A 7869-nucleotide genomic window follows, 5' to 3' on the forward strand; every position below is an offset into this window, starting at 1 on the left:
TCCCCTTTATTCCTCACTTCCCTTGATTTACTTTGTCAGATCTTGGTTTATAAATCACTTCCTCTGAAAGGCCTTCCCTGACCAGCCTAAGTAGGTCCTCCCTTTTATTCTCTAACACTATATTATGTTAATTTCTTCTTTGCATTTATCATATTTTATAAATGTTTTGTTTCCTTATTTGTTCTGTGTTTTTCTCACTTATCTGTGATTTCCATGAAGGCAAGAGGTATGTTTCTGCTTTATTCTCCTAGTGCTTAATTTAGTAATTTAGTGCCTGGCACATATTTGGTGCTCAAAATGTGTTTGTGGAAATGATGAATGTAGTAAGTGGATTCCTCCTAGCTTCTGCTTATTTATTGTTTCTGTTTCCTTGTAATTTTAGTTTGACATGATCTCTTATAGTCCAGCTCTAACTCCCTCCTCAAGACTGACTCTATCTTTGTTTTTTCTCTAGAAATGGTCTGGTGTCTGATGCTGCTTTAATAAACTGTGGCAAGGCAAGGATGAGTGGTAATACATACAGAGTAAAACTCTGACAGCCTAGACTGCTCCCTTAGCAGGGGCTTTGGGCAAGTTACCCTTGGAAAGAGCTTTCAGATGTACCATGATGGACATGTTCAGTATGAGAATTATTACTATATTTTCCTCTTTTGTGCCATGATTCATCATAAAAATCTGTACCACCAATGACTGCTTATATTCTGGGAGTCCATTCAGAATAGAATAGGAATATTTTTATAAAACCATTATGGTTTATGTTTACATAATCCTTGTTCTTTTTTTTTAAAATATTTTTATTTATTTCTAGGAGAGAGAGAGAGAGACAGCGTGAACAGGGGAGGGTCAGAGAGAGAGGGAGACACAGACTGAAACAGGCTCCAGGCTCTGAGCTGGCAGTCAGCACAGAGCCCGACGCGGGGCCCGAACCCACGAACTGTGAGATCATGACCTAAGCGAAAGTCGGACGCTTAACCGACTAAGCCACCCAGGCGCCCCTAATCCTTGTTCTTTTTGTAGTTAGTTACCTGTATAAAGTTTGTGGCTTCTTATAATTTAATCAGTCACCTTTCATCGTAAAAGTTAAATGCAAACAGCCAAAATGACACTGGGCCTTTTTTTAAGTTTGTTTGTTTATGTAATATCTATACCCAATATGGAGCTCAAACTCACACCCCTGAGATCAAGTGTTGAATGTTCTTCAAACTGAGCCAACCAGGTGCCCCTGAGATTGGACTTCTAATTTTAAAAAAAGAAAAAAGAAAAAAACCTAAAAACAATAGAAAGAGGGGCTTGGGTGACTCCGCTGATTGAGTGTCCAATTCTGTTTCAGCTCAGGTCATGATCCCAGAGTGGTGGGATTGAGCCTTGTGTTGGAGTCTTCTTAGGATTCTCTTTCTCTCCCTCTTTCTTTCTCTCCCTGCCTTCCCTTCTCCCCCACTCATACTCTCTCCCTAAAAAATTTTTTTACAAAAAGATTTTTAAAAAGCAGTAGAAAGAATGTCTAGCATTTCAAGTATTTTAAAACATTAGGATTTGGGGGGCACCTATCTGGCTCAGTTGGTTAAGCGGCCAACTTCGGCTCGGGTCATCATCTCATAGCTTGTGAGTTTGAACTCCATGTCGGGCTCTGTGCTGACAGCTCAGAGCCTGGAGCTGGCTTTGGATTCTGTGTCTTCCCCTCTCTCTCAAAAATAAGGAAACATGAAAAAAATTTAATATATTAGCATTTTCCAAATTAATAGATTTTTTAAAGAGCATTTTTAGGTTTAAGAAAACTGAGCAGAAAATACAGTTTCCATATTCTCCCTCCCCTAGCTCTCCGTTACTCTAGTGTCCTCTATAATTAACATTGTGCATTAGTTGGTATGTTTGTTACAACTGACAAATGAATATTGATACATTATTATTAACTAAAGTCCACAATTTACATTAGTGTTCATTCTTTATGGAGTTCATTCTATGAGTTTTGACAAATGTATAATGACACGTATCCATCATTATAGTGTCATAAAAGTATCATTTCACTGCCCTAAAAATTCCCGGTGTTCCACCCATTTATCTAACCTTCCCTCCCTCTGACCTCCTGACAACCACTGATCTTTTTCTACAGCTTTGCATTTTCCAGAATGTCATACAGTTGATGTCATACAGTTTGCAGCCCTTTCAGATTGGTTTCTTTCACTTAGCAAAATGTATTTAAGATCTCTCCACGTCTTTTCATGGCTTCATAGCTTATTTCTTTATAGCATAGAATAATATTCCATTATATGAATACTAAAGTGTATTTATCTATTCACCTATTGAAGGGCATCTTGGGTGCTTCCAAGATTGGCAATTATAAATAAAGTTGCTGTAAACACCCAGTATATTTTTAGTTTTGGTGTGGATTTAAGTTTTCAATTCATTTGAGTAAATACCAAGGGCTGCAACTGCTGAATCATATGGCAAGAATATGTTTAATTTTGTAAGAAACTGCCAAATTGTCTTCCAAAGTGGCTATACCATTTTACATTCCCACTAGCAATGACTGAAAGTCCCTGTTGCTCTACATCCTGGCCAGCATTTAGTGTCAGTATTTTGGATTTTGGCTCTAATAGATGTGTAGTAGTATTTCCCTATTTTAATTTGTAACTCCCTAATGACATGTGGTATTGAGCATCTCTTCATATGTTTAATTGCTATCTATATATCTTCTCTGGTGATTTATCTATTCAGAACTTTTGCTCATCTTTTAATAGGATTCTTTGCTTTCTTATTGTTGAGTTTTAAGAATTCTTTTCATATATATTTTTAAGATTTTTAATTTTTTAAAAAATAATCTCTATACCTAGTCTGGGGCTGGAACTCACAACCCTGAGATCAAGAGTCACATGCTCCACTGACTGAGCCAGCCAGACACCCCTGAGTTCTTTGTCTACTTTGCATATTAGTCCTTTAACAAATAACATGCTTTGCAAAGATCTTCTCCCAGTCTGTAGATTTTCTAGATTTTCTTTTCATTCTCTTAACGGTGTCTTTGCAAACCTGAAAATTTTAATTTTAACACATCAACATTTTAATTACCATAAAGATAAGATGTCAGGGATGTTGCAAAACATTTTCTTTTTTTAGGCAAAAATTCACATTTTTAAGGAAAAAAATCAACTTTTTGAGGGGAAAAATCCATTTTTAAGGAAAAATATACATTTTTAAAGCAAAAACTCCAGTTTTTTTCAAAAAATTTCTTGATTACTAGGAAGATGGAATTGAACAACTTCAGTCTCTTTTGGTTCTAGTTTTTTTTTTATGGTTCTGTGGAAAGAATGATCATGTATTGTGGATTTTTCCTATATTAATTCTAGGATCCCCTATCCATTATCACATTAGTCTACGGTAATTGAAGAAGGTTTAGGAAATGTAGAAAAAAAGAAAATATGATTTTTTTCTAAACAGTGTTGGCATTAAGTGGAAGAATTTTGGATGACAAAAAAAATCAAACAGGTTTACCTATACGCCTGCATTTCATTAACTGTGGTGAAATTAACCCTTTCACTACTTCAAGGAAAAAAGACAGTAATGAAGTACATAAGTAATTAATTTTTTATTTTTTAATTAAATAAAAAAATTTTAATATGGAATGCTTCACAAATTTGCATGTCGTCCTTGTGCAGGGGCCATGCTAATCTTGTCTGTATCATTCCAGTTTAATATATGTGCTGAAGCAAGCACAATAACTAACTTTTTAAAAACACTTATTTGGGGCATCTGGGTGGCTCAGTTGGTTAAGCATCCAACTTCAGCTTAGGTCATAATCTCGCAGTTCACGAGTTTGAGCCCTGTGTCAGCTCAGGGCCTGGAGCCTACTTTGGATTTTGTGTCTCCCTCTCTCTTTGCCCCTCCTCTGCTCATGCTCTCTTTCTCTCTCTCTCTCTCTCAAAAATTCAACATTAAAAACATTAAAAATAATTAAATAAAAACACATATTTATTGTAAAAAGTGTCATCAAGGTACATGAAGTAAAAAGTGATGATCTCCCTCCACCTGATCCTTCTCTAATTGTAATTATTTTCTATAGAAACAAAAATCTTTATAGCCATGCTTACCTGGTTATACACATACAGACAGACCTGCAAGCTTCAGGAGTCAGGGATTACCTATATCTTAACGTATGTCATTGTAAGTCTTGTGCATACGATGGAGCTTAGTACACAGAAAGTGCTCAATTAAATGAATAAATGTCCCACTCTACATTATTCTATAGGTAGCTTTTTTTAGTTTATTTATTTATTTTGAGAGAGAGAGAGAGAATGCAAGTGGGGAAGGGCCAGAGAGAGGAGAGACAGAATCCCAAGCAGGCTCATACCACTAGTGCAGAGTCTTATATGGGGCTTGAACTCACGAACTGGGAAGATGACTATGAGTAGAAGTCAGATGCTGCACTGACTGAGCCACTCAGGCACCCTAGAGCTTCTTTATTTTGTATTGAGGCATAACTGACAAGTAAAACAGTAAGATCTTTAAAGTGTACAACATAATAATTTGATACATGTATAAACTTCTNTTTTTTTTTTTTTTTTTTTTTTTAAGAATGTAAAATGAATATCTTTACATGTTTGGACATCCACAGCTATTTCATTAATTTCAGTATCTCCAGAAAAACCCACTATGTGAATTCACTATAATTTATTCAATCAACCCTATTACTGGATGCTTAGGTTATACATATTAATACACACACACACACACACACACACACACACATACACATGTACAAGACTACAAACAATACTACAGTAATCCATATAGGCAACTTATTTGCTATAAAAGTTATATCAATTTGTCTTCTTACTAACAGCATTGAGTTCTCCACATCTATGCTGGGGATGATATTCCAAATTGGATATTATCAATTTTTGTTGTCTTTGCTGTTTCTTTTGTTTGGAAAAAGGGTCCATATAAGAGGAATAGCAGGCGATTTTGCTATAAAAGGAAATTGGATTCAAATGGGGAAGATCCTAAATGGCAAATAGAACATGTGAATATTTTTAAAGCAATGAAAGGTCAGAGAAAGAGTTTGAGAGTTAAAAAAAATTTTTTTTTAATGTTTTTTTTGAGAGAGACAGAGTATGAACGGCATGGGCAGAGTGAGACTGAGACACATAATGTGAAGCGGGTTCCAGGCTGTGAGCTGTCAGCACAGAGCCCAATGTGGGGCTTAAACTCGTGAACCAACTGTGACATTATGACCTGAGCTGAAGTCAGATGCTCAACTGACTGAGCATCCAGGTGCCCTGGAGATTTTTTTATACATTATAAAATGTTTGAGCTAAAAGAGATCTTAAAAAGTATCTGCTTCAATGAACTTTTATTTTTTTAAATGTTTTATTTATTTTGAGAGAGAGAGAGAGAGGAAGTATGCATGAGATGGGGAGGATCAGAGAGACAGGGAGACAGAAAATCCAAAGCAAGCTCTATGCTATCAGTTCAGAGCTTGACATGTAGGGCTGGATCTCACCAACTCATGACATCATGATCTGAACCTTAATCAAGAGTCAGATGTTTTACTGATGCCACCCAGGTGCCCCTCAGTGAACTTCTTTTATAGATGGGGAAATAGAAATTCTGAGAAGTAAAATGTTTTATTCAACCTCAATATCCAAGAGTAGCAGATCTGAGATTAGAAGCAAGGTTGTTTGGGTCTCAGCTTATTGTTCTTTGATTTTACCCAGCAAGTATTTACTAAACATCCTGTGCTAAGTACTAGAGAAGATTCAGCAAGTAGGGAGACATACCTACTGAGCACTTCCTTGTGGCAGATTTTTCACATACATTTTAATCTAGCCCAGTTTATCTACTATACTAAATCAATCAATCAATCAATCTAGTAGGTTTTGTGTTTTGTTTTGCTTTATTGTGTTTTTTAGGATTATTAGGGATTCCTATGTTTCAGTAATAGTAATTCTTGGAGTCAAGCCCGGAATAAGTTCGGTAGATCAGGAGGAAAATTACACTATTGCTTCACCGAAAAAGGTGTCAAATGGGGAGCATGGCTGATTGCTTTTTTCTCAGGCCTGTTTAGGAGATCAGTAACTTCTCTTTGTAGGTCTTCAGTGTGTACAAACCTGAGAAATGCCAGAATTGAGAGGCCAGCCCAACCTGGAAGAGTGGCTGAAATGTGGCTGGGGAGACAGGTTGGACAGATCTGGGAGGGCTTTGTTTATCTAGTTAAAGATTTTTGCTTTTGTTCTAAGTGTAATGGGAAACTAATGAAGGGTTTTAAGCATGTGTTCTACAGGGTCTTATTTGCAATTAAAAGAGAGGTGGGGAGGTCCAGGGAGACACGGGTTTAGAGTGGATTAGGAAAGCTGCAAGGTGGACCCTTCAGTAGACTATATATATCATTAGTCGAGGTGACTTGTCCCCTGGCTGCAATATATACAGAAGTGGAGATACGTTAGGAACACAAAACTGACAAAATTTTGGTTAAGTGATAAGGCATTGAGAGGGAGAAAGTAGTGTCTTGGATTACTCTGTAGTTTCCAACTAATGCTGCTGTATGCCCATGAATGATGTTCATGAAGATGGGAATTCTGGAGATTGAAGATTGGGGGGCAGGAGAATATGTGCTCAGTTTTGAAATGTTATTTTGGAGGGCCTGAAAACCCACATAAAGGTCGAGGGTGTGGTTAGTTAGACAAAGGAATTAGAGGTCAGGGAAGAGCTAGAGATTTGGGAGTCTTGGTTATTTGGTAGAACACACTGCCTAGGTAAAGGCTTTTTTTTTTTTTTTTTAAGGAATGTCCATCACCAGGAAGGTCTAAATAAATGCGTTGGATGGTTCAGATGCATTATTTTCATTTTTTAGTTCATAAGATTACTCTATTTTTTGTAGTAAACATTTGGATTGTTTTTAATTTATAACATTATCTACTTTTGGATTAGGAGCTAAAGACCTTGTTGCTAAATTAGCTGTATACCATAGCAGATACATGTTTAATAGTAAGGGATTTTTTGATAGCGGAGATGTCAGATCCTTGATGAACAGATTGGCTAGACAGTACTTTAGTCAAATATTTCATATTTTGATCTAGCTACCCATGGAAAATAATCTAGCATTTTATGTGCTTAATCACTTTGAAGAGTATTCACCTAACTTTTCCTCGAACCACTTATTTGTTGTCACAGAATAGAGCTTATTTCGGAAACCGGTGAGCTCTTCAAAAGCCTGTCTTTTAATAAAAAGGACACTATTACATTACAGCTAAATTGGCTAAAATTAGTATCCATACCGCGACTGAAATTCTAACGCCTTTGTCTTGGCTTTCTTGTACCTAGTAAACGGCTACAAAAGAAATGTCACTTCACGTAACATTTAGTTGCTAAGGTTTTTAAGAAGAAAACACAGATATGTTCCTCACAGTTGCCCTAGCCACGCAGCTTTGTGCTGCTTCAAGTTACTCAAACTGTGCTATGAGGAAGCCCTTAACTGCTTAAAAGGCCAGGGACTGAAACAGACTATTGCACAACTCTTCACCACCGGGCGGTTTCGCTTCCAAATCTGGCCTTCGTATCATCCTACGGCCGTAGTCGCCTCTGGGTCCCCTGGAACCAGCCCCGTTCCCCCTCAAAAGCAGCCAGGGTTTCCTCGTCAGAGCCACGGGAGCCCCTCCCTCCGCCCAAGGTTTTCGCGAAAGTGAAGCCGCGCGGGCGTGGGCCCCCGGGAGGTCCCATTGTCCCGCCGGGAAGACCTACTCTCCCCGGAGCGACTCCCGCACTCGAGTCCCACCCGCTAGGTTAACCAGAGGTCTGCGGGTCTCGGCGCCACTCCCCTCCCCCCGCCGCCCCATTGTCTGCCTCGCCCCGCCCCGGGGGACACGTGCGCCTGCAGTT

General features: G+C 38.0%; 1 non-coding gene across 1 annotated transcript; it reads right to left on the reverse strand.

Annotated features, from left to right (window-relative positions):
- Positions 1-3605: 3605 nt before the first annotated feature.
- LOC144220200 (U6 spliceosomal RNA) lies at positions 3606-3708 on the reverse strand. The gene has a single exon (XR_013331657.1). It is a non-coding gene; the product is annotated as a U6 spliceosomal RNA (small nuclear RNA).
- Between the last annotated feature and the right edge of the window lie 4161 nt (positions 3709-7869).

Source organism: Crocuta crocuta, unplaced genomic scaffold (genome assembly GCF_008692635.1).
Source record: "Crocuta crocuta isolate KB4526 unplaced genomic scaffold, BGI_CrCroc_1.0 scaffold9, whole genome shotgun sequence".
Lineage (NCBI taxonomy): Eukaryota > Metazoa > Chordata > Mammalia > Carnivora > Hyaenidae > Crocuta > Crocuta crocuta.